The following is a 22,240-nucleotide window of genomic DNA, read 5'->3' as shown; positions in this document are numbered from 1 at the left end:
ATAACACAGAATACCTTTTAGCATGGATGTGTTTCAGCTTGTGCTGCAATTGCAATTGCCGGATTAGCTGTGACCACAGCGTGATTTAGTATTGTTTGCCATTTTTTCCTGCCGATCCTAGGAGACTGGATACGTAAGCAGCATAAAAGCAGCTTAGCAGTGAGTGAGAACTAAGTGGCTTCGGCAACCTCAGCATCACTGGTACACTGGTACTGGTAAAGTTCTAATCAAAACAGGCTTGTGCTCATGCATGTCAGACCTCCCTCTCACTGCCCTGTGCCTTCAGTAGTAATCGATAGTCATCAGGCAAGGCTGCTAATAACAAACTTCAGGTGGACCTGTAAATATAAATGTGTGTTTTTTTTTCTAAAGAATATGAGTCAATACTTGAATCAATACTTAAATTTCATACTTGGAAGTGATCCACCTGTTTTTACATTATAACTATTTACAACCAGTACAAGCCCCCGGATGTGGGCTTATACGATATTGTATTGAATGCTTATATAAAAGCTTTGCTCTTGTCTGGTTTGGACATTTTAAATAAGTATTATTTAATAAGTGCGTTATAAATGGGTGACTTTTTCATTCCCTTAAGCACAACTTTTAAATGAGTGAGCAAAAAATAAATCACCACTACCATCATCTCCAGCAGTTTTGACAAGTGTTTGACCCCCTGACAGCTAAAACGTGATTAATCCTCGACACCTCACACGTACTCAGCGTTGGCTTTGTAATTAGCCGACGTGGGTGACCAAGCCTTGTTTAGACAGCAGCCTTTTTCCCTCGGCCTCATTTTGGCCAGGCACAGTCACAACTACAGCCACAGCTCCAGCACCGCGGCCTCCGAGCCTCCCTCCTGCCAGGCTGACAGGTCAATCGAGCCGCTAACACATCCCCAGGGCGGCCGCCATGCAGTGCATTGAGTAATGAACCCTGGCTTGGAGACGGGCAAACCCCTAGTGCTGCATTCCGCCGGCGTCAGATGGCCTAAATGCCTTCTATAACTCACTGTCCCATCCGCACAGGAAGCGTTTTTTTTTTTCTTTTTTCACCGATCCACCACAGAGTGCTACAGACGTTCACGCTACGACTCACAGTGAACTCCGAATATGAGTGAGGATCCTTCAAGAGTGTCCCCTGCAAGGGCACGGCTGTCTTTCGTGTTAAATAATGGAGATAGTAAAAACAGCACTCTGGCTGGAAAACATCTGCGAGACTGCCGGCTTAAAAATCAAATGAACTCAAAGTCAAATGAACTTTCAAGAACTAGGGCCATATTTACGGGTGTTTGTCTCTTAGACATATCTAACTTGGCTAATCGCAGGATTATCAGATTTATAAAGCCCCAATTTATGAAGGATGCAGGTGTCTGGGCAATTGATGCACTGGTAATACTTGAGTTTGCTCAAGAGGAGATATAAGAACATCGCCGGCGAATATTTGCTGATCCTCTCAAAGAGTTGGATGACAAAAATGTTATCATGCGGTATAGAATTGCCGAAGATTTCGCTGACTTCTGAACCTTATAACATGTATAAGATTATAAAATGTATAAATTGTATAAATAATGAAATACATTTTCTAAAGTGAAAAGTTCAAATAAAATAGAAAGTATAGTAATAAATATTATGTTTATATTTAAACTCAACAGCAGTCTAGCATTCAAACTGTAGTCCCCCAACACGGCACATTTCAAAGGCCTTAACATACAGGTCTGGCTCAACCAATAGAACGAGAGCCCACGCAGCAGGTGATTGAACAATGATCATCATGTAATTACCAATTAAGTTAGATGTGGACAGCTAAACAGGTGACAATTATCATACGGAAATGACACTCATCACCACTGTTTAGCTGTCTGCAGACAAGTTATTTTTAAGTGCTTAGACGTTGACCGGAAAAATACAAGCAAAACACTCTGTAAATAGGGCCCCGAGTTTCTCTGTATGTCACTTAGTCACTTTAACAGGGCCTTTCATATTTCATAAGCAAGCTGTTGCCCACCCCATACACACACACACACACACACACACACACACACACTCAACCCTTGTGCACTTGGCTCAGGGTAATGCACACAGTTGCTGTTCCGTCTCCTCCTATCAACACTCTCCTCTGTTAATTACTAGTTTGATCAGATCTGCATTCATGACTCTTCATCATCTGCCATCAAACGCTCCATTTGCGTGAAGGCAGAGATGTCAGCTGATCTGTTGTGAGTTTATTTGCCACGATGCTGCGCGTGGCCATCTCTAACCTTGCCGTCTCCACGAGGCGTGTTTGTACATTTGACTTTGTCCCTTTTGTACCGCCGCTTTGAGGGCAGTCTCTTTATAGCTTCATGTGGTTCAGATAATGGGCCTCCTGAACTGTGAGAGTGTGTGTGTGACTTCCCTTTAAATGCCCTTTGGGGTGCAGTCCATAAACAAAGACAGCTGGGATGCAGACCTGAACGTGTGCGGAATTGTATCGGCCACCCCAAATGAGCCTGTGCCATAACAAGGATGTCCGAATTAGATTTCACCTTTGTGGATGGCACATCCCGCTTCTCATCAGACCCGGGATGTAGATTTCAGAGCTGGGTTAGTCTAAATAGCACAGAGTACATAGTCAAAATAGTAGATATCAGTGGGTATATACTTAGTAAATGTCCTGTTCTTCACTGTCATCTCGAGTAGCTTGGTATAAAAGAGCCAAAATATATTTCTGTCTCACCAGTGTCAGGCTAAAATTGACTTCTGACAAATCAGTTGGCATTTCAATGCCTTGGAAATTAACTTTGGCTTAATCATTTTTGGTAATAATCTGCAGCATTCTGCTTTTAAATCCTCACCATATCAAAATGCCATAGAGTTTGGAAGGTCATACATTCGGCTGAAATGTCCTCAACAGCTAGTACTTGAGCTTCTATAGGCTACAATGAAAATGCAGGCAGTGGAAGTATTTCCCAAACCTCTTGGGGATAACTAGCATCAATGATGAGCTAAACACCGCAGCGATGCGGTATATTTCCTGTCTGCAATGAAATGCGTTATAACTTCTTATTATCTGGTGATTTAATGTTAATTTCCGCCATTATAAACGGTCATCTTCTTCCATCTGCTTCTCTGCCATGTTAATCAGTGTTTGAGGCATGAAGCGAGCTAATGAGATCAGACAGGCAAAGAGACAGACCTGAAAGGCACCACCACTTCTGTCAAGAGCCCAGCTAATGGAACCGCATTGGAATGAATGCTCAGCTCACAGATATCCAACACAAGTACATTAACTGTTTTTAAAAGAACTAAACGAGATCCACATTTGGTATAATCAATATGTTAGCTTGTATGCTAGATGCTGAATAAGCCTGTGCTGTCCCCCTCATATGATGTAATTTATTCACTCTCACCCTGTGTATGGCATATTCTGTAATCCTGGTAAAGACTCACTGTAATTGCTTTTTTATTTATCTACAGATGCAAATGTAATGGCAAAGACTGCCGCAGCTTAAAATATTATATATATATATATATATATATATATATATATAAATATACACACACAATATATGAGCCTTTATTAAGAGCTATTCATGCAGAAATGGAATGATGACCTGGTGCACAGGAACTATTAGTTGTACCTCCGCTTTGTTAATCCTTTAACACCTGATATTGCTATAGCATAGCTTGAGCACCCTGAAACTTACACAAGACTATGGGGCAATATTACCTCAGTCTGATCCTCTTAACAGTGTGGCATGTGTCAGTTGCTTTTCAAATGACTGGTCCCCATGTCTCCGTATAACAGAGAATTAGATGAAACTCATTTGAGAGCACCTTTGTGGAGGTACATGCAACTCTGGATACTTCATTGTAATCTGCCACCATGTTCATGCAGTCGTAAAGCAGTAAATTAGCATTTTTGTTTTATGAAGTTAGCCATTTGAAACTCTGCTACCTTTTGTTAGGAAAAAAACGGCCTGTATTACTGCAGTTAGAAGAGTTGAATGATTGAAATGTAATGTGCTCGGAAATGTCCTGACATCTTCTGAAATGTGCTTAGCATCACTGCATTCAGAGCAGACTTTCAGTTCACTTTGGTGTACTTCTGAATTTGGCCATGCAAGGGAACTTTTGTTTTTCTACATAAACACATCCCCACTCCGCAAATCACACCACTAATCTACCTTCACATCGGAGGAGGAGGCTCTCTAAAGTGAGTCATAACGCCCGATGATAATCATTCATAATAATGATAAGACTACAAGCGACTATCCCATCTTCTCTTGGGATGCTACTGAGAGATCTGATGGAATGGAATGATGAGCAATATAGGTACTTGTAGCTGAATAACAACCCAAAAACATGAGACAGATTTAACAGAAGTGCATTTCAAAATGGCCTCAAACTTAGACAGTGCATTACATGAGGGTCTAGAAAAAGCATGGTAAGATTAGATTAGATCTGTTCAAATGCAGTGCAACGCATATGGATCCAATAAGCAGGAAATAGAGTAATACGTCACAATAACCACCATTAATTTATCAATGTTTCCAAAAAATACTAACACGACCCCAAGAAGGTTTACAAAAGAAAGCTACAAGATAACAATGAAAAATTAGGAAAACCGACTGTAGGTCATTTGAAGTTCTTCAAGGAGAACAGTTAAAATTCTCATTTGGGTCTGTCCTTTAGTTTTGTTGCTTTGTTGACTGAAAATAGCTGCCTCCATGTATTTTTTGTTAACAAGTTATGTTTGTGTCCCACATCGGTCGTTGCCTGGGGCCTCCAAGTCACCATTTAGGGCACACTGTATTTTCAAATACTTGCTAAATTATTGCTGTTGCTAGGTAACCTACCTAACAAAAAGAGTGAAATTCTAAAGCTTTTACCTAGACACTTCGGTTTTACCCCATAGTGAAAAGCTGCCATCATGGATTGAGGAAAAGTGGTAAACCAGTTGTAACGGCGGTCAGACAAAGGGCTGTTGGACAATGGGGTGCTTTTACTCTTTGATTCCTGAATGACAGACAAATGCAAAAAAAGCCACCAGAAAAGGCTTGATGCAAGCAGGATCCGTAGACAAGCATACCACTTCTGTTTCTTTTTCTTTACAATGAGAACAGAAATGCTGAGATGAACATTCAATAGGTGTGAAACTAAGCAATACATTTGATGCATGAAAAGTTCCTGGCGAACTTTACAGCTAATCAGTGTGTCTATATATAGAAACTTGTGGTCAGGCGAAAAATATAAATAAACTTTCTGCCCGTTAATAAGCCTGTAGCAAAACTTGTCTATTCTCCCCAACATCGATTCAACCAAATAATGCCCTGCAAGGTGGTACGGACTTCTGAAATCCTTGGCCATTTTACACGAGCACAGTTTTGCAAATGAATAGACGGTTCAATGTTCTGCATAAAGACAAGGGCACAGGACATACTGTACTTCAGTGTCCAGTGACTGCAAGCTGAATAGTCATAGCAAGCACTTTCCACTCGACAGCTTGTCCTTCCCAAAGCACACCTCTGCTTCAGGTAGGTGACACAAAGGATCAATTGAAGAGGGTTTGAGTCCTAGACAAGGTTTTCATGCACACCATATGCAGCCTACACTGACAATCCTCGGTCACTCTTGTGAACTTACCTTATATGTCTCATATCTTATAACTTCACATGAGAGCTTTGAAAGTCATGTTAATCGGTTGTTTGCTGTATTTTCAAATTGATTCATTTAATTCATTCATTCATTCATTCATTCATTTAGGATATAATTATTTGTAAAATATATTTCCACATCCTCATACTGTATTGTTCATCTTTTTTCTTTAAACTAAAGTTGAACTGTCTGAACCCCCCCAGCTTGTCCAAATGTCTAAATGCCCTCCATGCTTAACAGGGATTTCCTCACCTTTGCTTTAACATGTACAGGTTTGGTACAACTGTATGTGAAAAATGAATGCTGAGAGTACCCTGTAGCATGGTGCAGGGAGTTAGGAGCTTACGGACACACGTGTTTTCACGGGTTGAGTAGGGTAAGACGTCCTGGAAAATCATTTCACCCAAAATGTCTGTAATTTTGGCAAGCTTGGCAAGTCAGGTGGTTGTCTGGGTATGGCATTTTTGAATTGGACACAGCCATTATTGGTGGTTGCGGCTGAGCCTCAGGTGCGCTGGTTGTAAAGTGCTCCCAGATAGCACTGGTTGTTAGCTTTTTTTTGGTTAGGGCTAATGTGGAGGACATTGCTAGGTCCTAAAAAAAAGTGTGTTCATGTGTGTGCGTGTGTGTGTGTGTGTGTGTGTGTGTGTGTGTCTGTGTCTGTGTCTGTGTGTGTTATCAAATTACACATACAAACATTACTTTTACTTGTAATGTACACCATCTGAACTGGATTAAATTAAATAGACTGTATTATGAATTTGAAATATCATCAATATACAGTACATAGGTCTACGGTATGAATCATGATAGCAAAGCTAAGGTTATTTAAAACTAACTATATTAAAAAGAAATGAAAAATGCTTGAGAGTAACACCATTACAAGATAACGTCATTATAAGCTTATATCAATTTCCAAATTTGGCTTTGAAATGTTTAATAGGTCTACTATCATTTATATTTATATGCGATTATTGATTGCCTACATAAGCTGTTTTTAATGGCATCGTGTGAAGCCTTAGTTAGCCTATTAATATAAAAGAAATAATCTAGTACTCATCATATTCGGACGACGCATATTTAACATGTTTTACTGTTTCTTAAGTTTATTACAGATAATGGCATAATAAGCATTGCTTTGTGTTGCTGAAGTGTATGCTGCTAGTTCACACAGAAGTCACCAGCTGCTGCCTACATGCGTCTGATGCGTCTGATCTCCCTCCCAACTCTACAGCGGACACTAAATAACAAGTCTATACAGAACTAAGCATGTACCTGTCTGTCACATGCACATGGCTGTCTCCTAAACTTGCTTCTGTCTGTTTAAATGACCATGAAATACTTGGTAGCGTGTTAGTTGACGCTTAGTCAAAATTCCATGAAACCTATAGTTGATACATGCAGCATGTTATACCTCAACATTAATATTGACTGAAATACATGGTTTTCCTTTTGTTTTAATGGAGGAAATGAACAGATACAGCTCAAAACGTGATATATAGATGTATAGAGCTTTGAAAGAAATCTGCACATGACATTGACGCCTCTTCAGTTAAACGCTGACTCGGTGGGGCGACTACACAATATAGTGAACTCTTTTCAAAAATTTGTAGTAAATGAAACAACTAGTTAGTGAAAACAAAATCATATGTTGCAAACAAAATGGCCATTTTTATCTGTATGGCTGTCATGGAGCTGACTTGTTTTTCCGAATAATAACGCGCAACTTCGGGTAGAAAGAAACATCTGTTTACATTGCATTATCTGTGCTTTCATTCATTTATAGGAATGTAAATTATAGTAAGTATACAAATGAGAAAGAATTGTTTCTAAAATCTAACCACTACAAATTAAAATCTACCCCAATTCCTGTAAAACATACGCTTATATTCTGTGTCTGCTTTACATGCAGAGGAGGACTAACTTTCAACACAGATTTGCAATCTGACTTTTATTTGACCTTTTCTGATATTTCAGCCAGTCTAAGTACACTTAGAACTAGACACTTAGTCTTCAAGAAGCATACTGATGACTGTCTGGGCCAAATGTATAATTTTCATGCAAGGTCATGATGGAGTTCCTTTGAGTGTGCTGCCTATCAGACTCTAAATGACTCTGACCAGTTTTAGCATGGCAATCGACAGCAAGTACTCTGATAGACACATGACTACACTGTCTTTACTAGTGATTAAGTGATTTAGTTATACAGTAGCTGCACATTAGTCATTTTACTTTAAATAAAATATATGTATTCATCTGTCTGAATTAAAGTAATGAATAAAGCATCTTTGTCTAGTTCTCTTGTCTAGTTGCCAGGGGGTGCAATGTGTCGCAAGGGTGATGCAAAACATCTGATGGAACAAAGGGATCTTGCAACAACTCTATGCAAACAGACCCATAAGGTCCCCTCTAAAAGTAAAGGAATAGCAGTTTTGTGTGAATGAGTACTGAGGCCAAATTGTACATCAGAAGAAACTAGTTTGGTATTGTATGGGAGATTACTAGAGGAAGCTACAGGAGACTCTATCATTCTACAGAAAGACACCCCTCTTGAACTTTTGTTAAAAGAGGCATTGACAACAATCCTTCAAATCTCTTATTTAAAGCAGTGTTTTTGTAGAGTTGGATAGTCTCTGTTCGTGTTAAACTCTGCTCAGCCATAATTGACTCTTTGACATTTGTTGTCTGCTCTTGCGATCCAAAGCCTCGTGGGCCTGACCCCTGAAATCAGTAGCCTGAACTTCTAGCCTTACATTCTTACACTGGTGCAATCCATCATAATCCTGCTTTAATCAGATACTAAAGTAACTGAGACCCCTTTGAATCCCCCCATCCCCCAACAGACACACACACACACACACACACACACACACTTAAGGGGATAGTTATTTGATAACTTGTCCAAGTCCATTTCAAAACCTGCTTTAAGATGAAGAGGTCCTGATCAATGACTCTCTCTTTCCTCTGTCACTTGCCAGGCTCTTATCTGACCCCAGGGAGCCAATCATTCAAAAAGAGCACTGATCTTATTGCTTAGATCTTTTCTGCAAGCTTTCGTGCGGCTGCGCTACATGCTACTATTTGCTCATTTACTGATGGATATAAATCATTAGCTGTCTTAAATGAATGGGAAGCATCTGCATGCCTTTGAAGAAATTGCATCATTCCTTTTTGTCATGATTTACTGGGAGATGAAACTGCTTTTACAATGTTTAGCTCCACAGATGCATCCATGACATGCACATTATCGATGGAACAATGTCTTAATATGCAGCAGTTCACATGCATTTCAGTATTTGACAGCAACTTTCTATACCATACTACTATGCTATAGTGTACTCTATATTATACTAAACTATATTTGGACTGGAGACTGTATACAAAATCGAAGTCTTTTAGTAAATCCCTGTATTTAATAAATACACAGACTTCAGAAAGTAAGTACTGCATGTCCCCTTTTTTTGTGCTATAGTTTCAAACAGTTTACTGCATGTTTCACTCATCAGCTTTCACAGGTAAGAGTGCTCTTCAAGGGTGAGAGTGTGGAAAGACTTTGAACCTCTTGTCGCCAGCAAACCTCCCTCTACCACTCCAGCTCAGACAGGCAGAGTTCTCACAGCAGGAGGACACAGGGTCGTCAGAGGTTAGCCCAGTCGCACTGCATTTAATTTGGTCCAAACCAGAGCAACCTGCCCAAGTCCGAGGATTTTAGCATTACATTTTCTGTAAAAAAGCCCAATCTCGTCGGAAAGAACTGATGCTGAACAATGGCATATACTGTAAGACAGTATACAACAGTTTTTTGGTGAATGTTTACTGCACATCCTTAACTTTTCATCCAATACTACCTCACCGAAACTGAGATTTGGGATGAACTACTGATGCCCTAAACACATCATGAATAGATAAAATGCACAGCTGTGACTCCTATGAACTGCGGAGAGCCCTGGGACGTTGACCAGTTTGGGGAAGTGTGTTTGTTTTGTTGATGTACGGTGTCTTCATGTTGAGTCCAAAAACGATTAGCATAAGGAATTAATCTCATCTCCTGTGTGTTTTCTTGTACCTGCTCACAATCTGTAGAGTTTGTGCATGAAGACTCATTATTGCAGTCTTTAACACAGTTAAACACAATAATAATATTGCATTATTAACACAGAGCTTGGTCAGCCCTCCTAAAATGATTGTGGAGGTCTTGACATAGTACAGATGTGGTGAATGGGTGTGGGATAAGGATGGAAGCAAGAAAGGAAGGAAGATCTAGTAGTGCTTTCAGATACTAGCTTTGAGCCTCCATTCACCGGGCTGTAGTCACAACAGACACAGGAGGTACCGACAATGATTGTTCATGTGTGTGAACAGTAATTTTTTAATAACTTTGCAATTAACTTTGCAGCAATTTCTTTCAGTCCTGGAAAATCATTTGAAAAAGGTTCAGCTAATCTACTTGCAAAGCTTCCCCTCATTCTTTTCAGTCAATTATGTTAGAATGGCAAATCTCACAAACACAATGTTTGCATATTATGGAACATGCAAATCACGCTACACAAATGAGGAGAATTGATTAGATGATTTTTTGGCAAGTGATAAAAATACAGATGACCGCTCCATTCCCACCGCCCACACACACACACACACACACACACACACACACACACACACACACACACACACACAGAGAGACACACACACACACACACATGCACACACACACAGAGACAGACAGACACACACACAACATGCACACACATCCAAAATACCACAATTCGGTTAGGAGAAGTGTGAGAAGGGATTTGTTGGAAACTTGAACAGCACATTTCAGTAGGCAGATGTGTATCAAGTTTATGGGAGGCATCTAATGGCAAATATTACTCTCTAATGGTGACACGGAGCGACCATGAAAATCTGCCTTTACGGCTAACTCAAATGTAAGGCTTCAGTGTGCATGCTGTGATGATCGAGCACAGCAAGGATGTACTTTCTATTCCTTTCACTACAAGCCAGATAAAAAGAGAGAATGCCCAAAGCTCCTCAAGAACACAACGAGGACACCCAGCCATTGATAAGCACAGTGGCCTTGCTTATCTCCATAAGTTAGCCTGCTCTCCAGCACTGCTTCAGTAAGAGCACACCATTCAGAAAGATCAGTCCTGCCACCACACTGCATTTCAAAAAGCACTTTGTTTTGACACGCAGACTCGTAGGAAGAGGAGGTTGAGGTGCTTTAACATGAGTGAAGCCTTCTCACTACACAAGCATACAGTAGCGGCTCGATCAAAGGCCTGTAGTGGTCGAGGATTTCAATATGGTACAGAGGGAAATGTCTTACTTTAGGCAAACATCCTCTGCGATAAGGTCTTGAGTGCTGAATAAATAAATGGGTAAAAAAACAAACAAAACAGAAAACAGAAAGCCATGATCCTGAAGAGACCTCCAGCGTAAAAAAAAAGGCACTGTGAATATGTGTGTGTCAGGAGGATGTGCATATGTTTGTGTGGATTCATTCTATCAAACGGATACAGAAAAAACTGTTACCCCACGAGACGTTAAATGCTATCCTAGAAAGTAAACCAACATAAAGAACATTAGGTCAACCTTGATATTTTGGCCCGTGTCAAAGCACAGCAGTAATACACTACAGCAATTGCGTGATGATGTCTAAAAAGCAAAAGGACCCATCTCCTCCCATCGAGTGTTGGCCGTGGAAATTATTTTAATTACGGTCCCTTGCTCTGAAGACACACTTTTGAAAAGTTAGCCACAGGCAGCAGTGGCTTTGTAGAGGCAGCCTGATTAAACAAAATCAGTCCCGAGTGATAGCACACTGCACACATGTAAGGATGAATGGCCAACCTTCTCCTCAACTCATTAAAATGAACAACATCAAACTGACAAAGTCGGCTCTGAATATGAACTTAATTCAACACCAATTATCACTGCATGTGCAACGCTAAACTGTTAGTTGCTACTAATGATGGAGATAAAGACTTTTGGTAATGCTTTATTTAAAGGGGTATAACCATGGCATAACCATGATATTACACCTGTAATGAACATTAAGGAGTCTTTATGAATGTTTATGACTGCTGTCATTAAGTGTCATTTGGTTAACTATGTAATTTTGCTTGGCATGCCTTTATCATGAAAACTTGACATCAGTGGTGGAGGAAGTACTTAAGTTTAGTACTTAAGTAAAAGTACAAGTACCCAGGAAAATAAAAGTAAAAGTAAAAGTAAAAGTAAAAGTAAAAGTACTACATCAACAATCCTACTTAAGTAAAAGTAAAAAGTACTTACTTTTAAATTTACTTTAAGTATTAAAAGTAAAAGTACTCACGCAATGGGTTGTCTCTCAATGTCTAGGCTGTGCCATTTTGATAAAGAAATAGCTACTGGTAATAAATGCCTCTACAGATGTCACTACTAGTAATAATTATAAGCAACAACATTTGTTAATTGGAAAGGTTGGTGTACTTATTGTGCCTACCATCTGTAATACTGTTCACACTATATCTTAAAATTCTGCGGATGACAAGTTATCTACCAGGGATTATTTGCAAAGTTAATACCATTAAGCCAAACGAATAAAGACACCATGTGATATCTTTAAATCTTTTATGTAATTGTAAACGTGTAAAAAAGGGAAACATGGAACATGAAAAACAAATGTGATTGTAAAACTGGACAGAACAAGGCACGCTAGCTTGACATAGCTAACCTACCAGCTTTATCTTACCACTACGTTAAATATATAATGAAGGTCCAATCATGTTTTTTTGATGCTATTGCTGTATGTCAACATGCATTTCGCTAGATAACATTATAATATCATGTCAGTAAACGAATCAAATACATATATCAATATTCAAAAGTCAGGGACATTAACTTAGCATAGCAATCACTCTGCTTACCTCGATATGCTACTTTAAATTTGAGGGCGAATTATTGAAGGCTAGCAACTCCTTTTTTTGAGGGAGACAGGAAACGCATTGAAACCTCCAGGAGTCATTCTTGGGGCCTTTGAACTCGAACATATCTTTTAAATAGGGCCAAGGGTGGCTCATATCAGAGGGCTCAGTTCAGGCCGACTCTGGATCCATGCTGAATAGGCAGTAGTCAGGCTGAATGTTCAACTACAACAGGCAAAGCTACCGCTAGTGCTGCTGCCAAACGCGCACTCTGATATCATTGGAGTTGATAGAGCCACCTGATTGGTTTAAACTTCCAAAACAGCAACGCAATCCATAGTTTTGTGTAGGCAACATTTTGGCGAAACTATGTTCATAAAATGTAACGAGTAACAGCACATATTGTAGAAATGTAGCGGAGTAAAAGTATAGATAATAGCTAAAAAATGTAACGGAGTAAAAGTAAAAAGTATGCACTATTATTTTTACTTAAGTAAAGTACAGATACGTAAAAATTTACTTAAGTAAAGTAACGAAGTAAAAATACTTCATTACATTCCACCACTGCTTGACATTAACCAAGACAACATAACCTGACATAAACATGCCATGGCAGGTCAAATTACCAAAGTTAATGAAACTATTTAGCTTTATGTGTTGCCATCACATTAAACTGTCATATTTGGTTAATGGAAGGGGCAGATGTATTGCAGTAGCTTGAATACACTGCACTGTTGCTGAAGGTGAACTTGGGGGTGGTGCAACATATTGTGGAGGCTGGTAGACGGTGTGGCAGGGGTGGGTGGGGGTGTTGGCCTGGCCAGTAAGTGTACACAGATGTTTAACACAGCTGTGAAAACCAACTAATATTAGTTTGCCTTTCATTCCTACTTAGCAATTCATTTGGCAAGAACATGTAAATACTATCAAGGTTAAGTAACACATTATATTAATATATTCAGATTCATTCCTTATAATGACTGAAAACTATGTAAAAAATGTGTGAAGTTGTCATAGATAAATTGCTGGATTCAATAATGGGATAAATTAATACAATTAAAAGTTTTGTTTGCCAACTGTAAACTGAGTTAACTCAGCAGGATTAAACCAGACATCCATGATCTGAAGTCTGTGAGTGGGCTCTACACTGTTATAGCTGTTTCGTCATCTGGGTGGCAGGACCAAATGACAAATGTCAAACAGGATTGGCACTTTAATGTACGTGTGACACAGGGACAGCAAATATGGTTCTGGCTAGAAGAGTCAGATGCAAGTGCTGCTGATGGAAAAGGGTGGATCCCTTTCAATTTTATAAAAAAAAAAATTTCATAGGATGCGCATAATGTTGTTACAGATTGTCCCTGTCCAATTTTTAGCCTCTGGATGTGAGAGTTGAAATTTTGCGATACATGACATGTACCTGGAGAAGGCAAACATTCTTTATGGTTCTTCTTCTGCTTAAAGGTCCATAATGTCAGCACTTACCTAGAGAGAACACAGAAAAAAGACATATTCACCATTTACACCCAGCCATAAAGACTCATGTGAAGTAATGAGATAAGCACATCATTACTCTTCTACTAATAGATAAAAACACGATTCCTTCCCAGACAGCAAGTGACTCTGGGAATGAATCTAGTTCATATCTGGCATGGGTCCAGCCGGGCATGCCCAGCTCCGTGCCAGACGAGGACCAGATCCGCTGTGCCATCAGCTGCGGTCTCCATTATGACTAACTCCTCTCAGCCGACCTGATTGAAATTCCGCTGCTGTTGCGGCAAGCAGGGAGAAACGTCCTTGACAACAGTCTTCCATTTGGAGACATAATTACTTTCAGATCATCCAGTTGAGGTCTATAAAAGCCATGCTTCCTAAGAGCACATCAATGATCTGTCAAATTTTATTATGGCTGGGGCAGCAATTAAAACCTGAGCCTAATGATTCCTTTTAGAGACTGCTACATACAATTGATGTCTATGAAACAGTTTCGGGTCGGTATCACCAGAAATATTGTGTTATAAAAGGATTGGTAAAGCTATAGCAGACACCTGGGAATGTTTTTTTATGATTGTTAGCAATTAGTATCAATTTATTAAGTACAGGTAAATGTGTGTAAACAAGCCAAACAATATAATCATAGGCAGGTCCGTATGTGGAACGTGGGAGGGGTGTTTCAAATCACACACACACTTCAGACATGTGTTTTCTTTCCAACAAATTGCAGACATCCATGAATAAATGATTGCTAAAATATTGTGCAATGACATTCTGGTGACTATTGAATGGTAAATGGCTGAAACAACTCTGACTGACAGCTGTTTTCAAATCTAATAAAAAAAATTAAAAAAACACATTGTCACAGTCACATTGAAAAGACCAGACGCAGAGAGAGCACTGTGCCAAGGCATCTATCCATGTGAAAACCTTCACATTGGAATACAGCCATGGAGTGTTTTTCAACGCTCATATAATGAAAGAAATAGCACTCACTCAGAGCACTCGGTCCAGCATTAGCGCCATGGCATAGGGTTGTGACTCAGTGTCCATCGCATGAACTCCCATTTGCACTATTATGTTCAAATGTTTTTTTTTAAGCGAATCACAAGTCTGGCTATAATAAAGCATAACTGCGCTAGTGAAATAGAGAACTATGAGGTCTTCAAGGTGCATGCTCATAGCATCAGAGGGGAGGAAGGGGGAGATGTGGAGGGAGAGAGAGATAGAGAGAGAGAGAGAGAGAGAGAGGAAGAGAGAGAGAGAGAGAGAGAGAGAGAGAGAGAGAGAGAGTGGGGTTGTGGCACAGACATCAAGTACACAGAGTGGAAGATAAATTGAGAATGACATTCAGGGCAGGACAAGAATATAGTACAGCTCTGACCTGACAATAAAAACTGTATCCAGAGAAGGCAAAGGACAATAGCCTTAAATACATCAGTATCTATTTGAACTGGTAGGGATTAATCTAAAGCTCTCCCCACTTCAAGCTGATTGACACAAGTTCCAATGGGTAAATGCAGACATGATTTTACTTTGCCAAAGGATTTAATGGGAAAATAACAGACTGTATATAAAAATACTAAACTCACTTGGTCTTGTTATATGAGTGTAGATAGTATGTATTCTAAGTTTACTTGCTCTCATTACCTCTCTCAGGATTGTTTAATGTCTATGTGAAGCCATTTAGGATGATAGGTAGAAAACATCTGGGTGCCTGTGCAGCTTCATATTAACACAAGTTCATACTCACTTCATGTTATGATGAGTTCATATTACACACGCTAGCAACTATGAACTGTTAAAATGGTTCCCTAAGCTACAGTTAGCTAAGATAGTTCATAGCCAGGTTAACTGGCATGAGACCTTGCACACCTCTCATGGAGGTTCACGCTCCAAAGCATCCCGTGTACATCACCATACAGTCTGGTGGGAACAAACAACATGAGTGTTTAATGAAAATGTGTTATCTATCCGATGTTGTTTTTACCTGATACATTAATAGGTTTTTTATGTTAAGGAGGGAGAGAGAGAGAGACCAATTTACAGAGTTATTGTGTGCGTTACTAACTACCAGACGAAAAAAAATGCATTCCCATGTATAGGCCACACCCAAGTATTAACGACAGGGCTGCAAAACCAGTGTATAAACCGAGGTTAATAGAAGGGAAATGACAATATTTATAACAAGCCATTATGTGAAGTGGATACTGTAACTTGGAAGAACAGTTGTACTGCAGTGCCATTCCAACTATCCTTTTTATCCTTATACTTTACATCAGTTAGACTTTCATTTCAGACCAGTAGTCTAGACACTTAACACTACACACCACTCTTCTATCTCTGGCTTGGTGAGCGATGATCATTTTTCATCAAATGACATTCAGACGACTTCATCTTCACTAGTTATGCATGTCACTGGTACAGCATGCACCCTATCGTGACATCATCCCAAATCACTGTTATGATTCTCGGTTATGTCAGTGAGTCATCATTTAACAATTAACACAACTAATACACAAGTAACATGATGTCAGTAATACTGGAAATTGCACTGACACCCTGTTTCAAATTAAATACTCTCTGCACCCAAAACAAAGTCACATGGAATACTTATGAGGTGTCCTAGTTAACATTTGCTTGCTGACTGAATGGACGGACATTTTTCTTGAAAGTGGTTGCTACTGTTCAAGTACACCAAAATATGAGAGTTGAATAGTCTATACAGTATTTTGTTTTGAATGCACTCCATGACCTTGCATAATATATGTTTGACAGGCTGTCCAGCAAGGCTGAGTGATAAGATCTAATCTCAGAGATATTAACCACCGCAGTGGTTTGTCAGAGCACCGCAAATTAGGTTTGTCTTCACTTGTCATCCACAAATTAAATGAAAACTCTGATGAAATGTCAAAAACATTTATATGTGGATGGAAAAGTGCCAGGAAATATCAGAATGGAAATAGTGCTACTTTTAGTTTGGTGGTTCATGAGAACGTTTCAAATTGAAACATTCATTCAAATGCCTCTCAGATCTGTTTACTGAATGCCTGACAAAATACCTTCTACCTATATATTCTCATTCTCATTCATATATCAACAAATGCAAATGCTCTCTCTCTCTCTCTCTCTCTCTCTCTCTCTCTCTCTCTCTCTCACACACACACAAGACAATTATCCACTTTAGGTTATTTATTCATTTTTCTATCTACCCTCCCATCCATCTATCCATTTATGTACACATGTCTTTATTTTATGCTATTCTTTCGCGTTTCTCCTATCTCCAGTTCTGATATGATGCTTTCCATGCTACAGCCACAGATTCCTGAGGGCAAGGGCAAGCTTAGTTGCTGCAATAATATGAATTATATTCTCAGTTACACCTTATTTACCACAATGAACTTGTACTTTTCGTGAACTTGAGCAATCACACTAACAATAGCATAGTTAACCCATTGCTCAACCATAGCAGCCCCTTTCAGAAAATATATATATAATTTATAATATAAACTGTTTTACCACCGTATTTTTTTTATTGATGTTGAATACGAATCTGCAGTGCAACAGCATATTTGGAATTAGCTTGAAGCACAAGCCAGCACGAGGTTCTCATATTTTGGCTGGCCCTAAGTGCGCTAGGAGATGTTTGACGACGCCTACACTCAACGCCTCTTCTGACAGTGAGTGTTACCTCAAGAGACTCCCTGTGACACCCCAGTGGCCCATCTCGTGGCTGTGGCATTCATTTCACTTCCGTTTCTTTTTTTTTCTTTTCGCTGATCCGAGTGACACTTTGTAATTACAAAAAAGTGCATTATTCAAATTAGTGCATAAATATTTATCCCGCAGTGAGTGGGAGGAAGCTGTTGTTGCTCTTCTCGCTCTCAGTCATACTTTGCACTGGCTGAGAACTGAAGAGACTTGCTGTGGGTTTGTTTTTGAAAGTGGTTCATGAGAACAGATGAATGCGTGATCGAGAGCTCTGTCTAAGGACCAGCCAATTCCACTCGCCCTCGCTCCAGCTTGCTCTGGTTTACAATGCAAAGTGTTGACCGCACATAATTACCAGTCTTTCCCAAAACTAGACACTGCAATTATAAGTGTTTACTTCTGGTTCCAGCACGAGCAATTTTGACCCTCAAATGGACACAACTGAATAGGACAAATATCCTGCCATGTCACCTGGCCAACAGGGTGACAGGCGGGCTTGGTGGGATCGGCTTAATTGGTGTCTACCATTCTCCTGCTTGGGGTTTTGGCTGAGGCGGTGCCCTCTGCGCTGTGGTAATGCTTTATTGCAACAGGGTCCTCGGCTTTCACCTGACATTCAACCCTGGCACAGGACGAGGCCTGTGGATTGCTGCCCTCGCGTCCTACCAACACTTTCATTTCCCCCCGCGCAGCAATCCTGGCCTTATGCTCTGGCAAAGATCAATGACAAATACTCTTGGGCCTTTTTACACTTCAGGCAAAGTGAAATGTCCAATGCGTCTACCTGCTGAGTTCTGCCTAGTTGAACAAGTGATTTTGTTGTGACGTAAAAGGAAATTTCACATCCTCAGGGTTTTTCCTGCATAGAGAAAATTTGGGCGCGCGCCTAAGCCGTTTTCCCGAGCGCCTACAACAAATCCCGAGCGCCTAAGGCACCAAAAAAAGTCCGCGATAAAAAATAAATAAAAAAAAGCTGTCATTCATGGCGCAATTCAGCTTAATGGTGTTTTGAGCCCTCACCGTCGACTTCAAGGCAGCAGCTTGTCCCACCTCCCACCCCCTGAGCCAATCATTGAAAAGAGGCTGCTCCAAGCTTGCCAGTTTAGAGAATACGTTGTTTGAATTTGAGATTTGAGCAAGCAACTTAATGTAGCTAGCTTTAAGCTGTTTTAAACCAAGGCACTTCAAAAATGTTGTTTACAACCTGCTTACAAATCTGGTTAAAACAACTAGTGAAGGTGTTTTAGAATCATATTAATGCCATATACAATAACTGACTTTATGTTAACACCACTAATTAATGTTAGCTGTCTAATTATTTAGCGCAATGCTAGCATGCATCTACCGTAATTCGATTTTTAACCAAGGTAGCCTATTGTACTGCAAAATATTGATCGCGACCTGTTTACAAATCTGGTTAAAAAAATAAAGGTGAGCTGTTATTTATAGATATGAATTATTTCGCTCAGGTGGTGGGATGCGCCTTCATCACGCATGCAATGCATGTTCGAATATGGTCTCAATAGTATGTTTCAAGTATAGGCTACAGCCGAAACCTCGTTCTGTTTTGATAAATAGTAATCGAGTTGATAAGCGTGTCTTCTTGTCTGAACAATACGCAACTGTGAGGTGCGTGAGTGGACAGAGCGGCCAGCTGCCAATCACTCAACTTGCGTATGCATCCTGACTTCATCAGTCGGCGGTGATTTTGAGCATAACATTCCATTGTAAGTATTCATGGCTTTCAATGTATTACAATATCTGCTATGTTGAGGACATACACAGGTGTAGGCTATTATTTGATTTGTTTACCCGTTTGAACGAGTACCAGTAGACCGCGGGTCCTCGGGAGAGGCAGACAACCGCATTGGTTTATCAATGAAAGCTCAGCTCGTTCGGAGGAGAGCGGATATATTTGTGTTGCATCTCAAATTAATATTATCATTGATAAACCGGTGCGGTTGTAAACTGTCGTTCCACTGCGAGGGCCAGCCCGACGTGCACGAATACACCTGTACAAATGCAAATGAAATGTCCACTCAAAATGCTGACAAAAGTTTGATTTCCAACGCAGCCTCCATTGGTGGGCCAATAGAAGTTAAACACACTATTAAACATATTTGTGGACAGTTTTAATAATAAAAACAAAAATAATGGTATGTAGGTTTGTATAATAAAAATGAATAGTAATAATAGATAAACTTGAATTTCATAATTTGTGTGTTCCATTTCTGACCACTGGTTAGTTCTAGATTCTATTGATATACATTTCAGTAGTTTGCATATATATGTAAAGAGGTAAACCTTAATAATCTTTGAACCATACATGATAGCACCATGGGGCTTGGACTATTGTCAATGTATTTGAATCTAAAGTGGAAGCAAAATGATTTCCTGAAGCATATCATCATTATTTATGAAATGGTAAAATGTAAGCTACCAGGTGACATGGTAACACAGACTGCGCGCGCAGCGCGCACATTTCTTTTTGGAGCACCGAAGACCCATTTTGACCCAGGAAAAACCCTGATCCTTGGATAAAAGGCAGTCCCACAAGCAGTCATAATTTTTTTCTTGACTTCAAATGTAACACTTTTATCTATATTGTCTGCAGTAGCGGTGTTGGCAACACCTAATTAGGAGGTTTTATAAGGAAAAATAGCAATGAGATTTAGCAGCATTGTGTTGCTGGTCATGATGGTGGATATGTATTTATTTATTTTTAGAATCTTTACAGACAGCTAGTGACTAACGACACATCTGCTAGTTGCTTCAGTTCAGCCTTTGTCCTTTGAAAATGATGGCAAATGGCCAGAGCAGCCTACTGTATTTCATAGAGGACAGATGTGATGACTGATGACTACACTGAGTGTTGTAGTTTAGTTTGAATGGTTTAGGGGCTGTGTCATTTGGCCGTATCTCTCAATTACTTTTATTGGACAGAGAACAAATAAAAACTACATCTCCCAGCACTAAACTCCCCAGATACAATGACTTGCTTCGCGTTCACGTGGCGCATATGGACTGCTACGCTTAAAGACAATTTTAAATACATATTCTCCATAAAATGTCCAGAGATAATAACCGACGAGGGTTCTCTCTCTGCGGTTCATCTAATTTATGACAGGTCCCGCTCTTGATTCATCGAGATTCTATTAAACCCTCCATAACTCCTTGAGGACAGTGGGTCCTTCACCCAGGACCCTGGTGATTCGCTATTCCAGGACGTCTTGTCAAAACTATTTTCGTCTCTCTCTCATTCCTGCCCTGTTCTGACCTTGCCACATTGCCACATTGGTGCGTCTTCCTTTGGTTCTGTTCTCGGCAGTGAGGAGCCGCACAACAGATTGCCTGGTGCCATCGCTGCAGAGGGTATGACCGCCTTTCATCTGACAGATAGATATCTTTCACCTCATCTCTTTTTCCCCCCTCATTTTTTCAGACGGTGTTTCGAGTTTGTTCATACTGAGCGCATGATTGAAAGAACCTGGTAAAACTTCACACCAGAGCAGCGAAAGAGGACAAACTTTTAAAAATTCTAGATTGGATCTGTAAGATGTATGTAGTTGCCAGGATGAACATACTGCACTAAAAGTCACTGATACCTGATGATTTCACACTTGTACTTAGAGCGACACAATCAGCTATGATAAAAGCATGTTGTGAAGCATGTTTAGCAAAGTACAAAAGCTCAGTCATCTGGAGTAATGATAACTTTGACTTTTCAAAAATGACTTTTTTGTTTTTCATCTCAGTAGCATCTTATACCAGTAATTTATTTACCGCTTATGGAATGTCAAAACTGGACAATACACATCATTGGCACCCATATCAGTGGATTTACTTCCTGATATTCCAGGTTTGCTTGAGCAAGTTAACCAGTAATATAATATGCAACTGAACGGTGAGAATGAATTTGGATGGGATTGTTAGGTGTTCTGATAAAACACCATTGATCATGTGAAAATACGCAACTATGTTATTGATTCATGTTTGTTCTGTCGGTAGAGGCTTACACAGTATATATATATTAAATATACATATATAAATATGATATATATACGTATATACATTTTTTATTTAATTGTTTTCAGTGATTGTGGTGTGCGAGTCATGAATGTATCACTATTTAATAGTTTGGAGGACGTGAAGATTCCTTCATCTGCCCATCCTAATGAAATGAATGATTTGGACATGCAAACACATTGAAATGTGTATGAGAACCGTTTAGACTCGACAACAAGAGATGCATGGATGCAGTATTTGGAAGGTCCCTGATGGTTAACGATGCAGCCAACGCCCCAAGTTGTTATCCTCAAAATCTGTCCAAAAATGTTGTGCAACATTTAATGTTATCTGTTCTGTCATTCTGTTATATCCCATTGAAAATACCCGCCAGGGTATAGGGTGAAGTCCGGCTTTCGCTGCAGGCAAGCTGAAATCTGCTGCACTCAACAGCGACCGATGCCTATAAGTAGCAATGATTAA

At 39.7% G+C, this 22,240-nt stretch overlaps 1 protein-coding gene across 1 annotated transcript in view; it reads right to left on the bottom strand.

Moving 5' to 3' along the window:
- LOC105897163 (limbic system associated membrane protein) overlaps positions 1–22,240 on the bottom strand; it is a 367,602-nt gene that overhangs the window by 248,090 nt on the left and 97,272 nt on the right. The gene's annotated exons all lie outside the window — the stretch shown is intronic.

This window comes from Clupea harengus, chromosome 9 (assembly GCF_900700415.2).
Source record: "Clupea harengus chromosome 9, Ch_v2.0.2, whole genome shotgun sequence".
Classification (NCBI taxonomy): Eukaryota; Metazoa; Chordata; class Actinopteri; order Clupeiformes; family Clupeidae; genus Clupea; species Clupea harengus.
The sequence above is the reverse complement of the archived record's forward strand: the minus strand, read 5'-3'. Positions and strand labels throughout refer to the sequence as shown.